Here is a 1,523-nt window from a genome sequence, read left to right as displayed (position 1 = left end):
TATATATATATATATGTATGAAAATGACCATATTATTTTTGATCGTCCTCAACTTCATATTTCTACATAATAGAAAAATATCACATTTTGACCTGTCAACTTTGAATTTAAATCAAACTTACATTAGTTCACTATTCAGATTAATATGTTTGAAATCAAATAAAAGTAAAAAAATTATTATATATTTCAATGAAGAACTACCTTTTTATAATCTAGTAAATATCTTTAGTTTACTTTAAATGTAAATATACCATCCTACTCATTTTATTTGTAAAGTTACTTTTTGACATCTTTAAAATATTATTTTTTAATATTAAAATTATTTTTTATTTATTCTTTAATTTCAATCTAATATATTATTAATTTATCACACTTATTTCTTTTCAGGTTTATTAATTAGAGTCAAAGTAAAAGTAATTAATTATATTTTTTAAATAATGAATTTTATATTAAAGTAGGCATTTTTAGTAAGTATAATGAATAGAAAAAATATTAAGAATTAAATAAAGTAATAGTAAATTAGAGTAATGAGTAGATACCATAGTAACTCATAAAAAAGTAAAGTAATAACAAACTGAGTCGATGGTAATGGTAATAACTACAAATATTTCTAGAACTATTTAGAGCCTGTTTGGCTCAGCTTAAAAGCTGGTCAAACTGACTTAAAAGCTGATTTTTGACTTATTTAGCTGTTTGGCAATACTCAAAATAGCTTATTTTAAGTTAAAAAAAACTTATTTTAAGCCAAAAGTTAAAAGCTGGGGTAGGGGTGCTTTTTTTTTTTAGCTTATAAGCTGTTTTAAGTTGACCACATTTTTATCTTTTTGCCCTTAATATTTTTATACAATCTCCAAATTACAACATAATCCTAACATCTCTTTCTTCCATTTTTCCCTTTTTACGTTTGGCATAGCAACTTCAGCACTTTTATCCAAACACATAACTGCTTATTTTAAAAATAAGTTTCAGCACTTTCAAAAGTACTTTTTTAAAGCTGCTTTTATTAAGCCCATCCAAACGGGCCCTTAGTTTTCTTTTTATCATTCTTGATATATTTTTGTTTGGTGAAGTTATATTTTTACATTTGATCACCATTCGCTTCATATATAGAAAGATGTTTCTAGAATTAATTATTTTTCTTGCTATTTTTCTTAATAGATTTTTGTTAGAATGAAATTTCATTTCAATTCTTGATCGTCTTAAATGTAAATATATCATCATATTCATATTATTTGTAAAATTACTTCTTAACATCTTTTTCTTTATTTCAATCTAATACATATTATTAATTTTATCACACTTATTTCTTTTCAAGTGAGTCAAAATAAAGGTGAAAATAAGTAATTCATAATGTGTATTTATATTAAAGTAGGTATATTTTATATGCATAATGTATATAAAAAATATTAAGAGTTAATTAAAGTAATAGAAAAATAGATTAATGAATAGATATTACAATGACTCATAAAAAAAAGGTGAAATAATAACAAAATAAGTTAATAGTAATAAAAATACACAAAAGA

This window comes from Solanum pennellii, chromosome 3 (genome assembly GCF_001406875.1).
Source record: "Solanum pennellii chromosome 3, SPENNV200".
Classification (NCBI taxonomy): domain Eukaryota; kingdom Viridiplantae; phylum Streptophyta; class Magnoliopsida; order Solanales; family Solanaceae; genus Solanum; species Solanum pennellii.
This window is presented reverse-complemented; position numbering follows the sequence as displayed.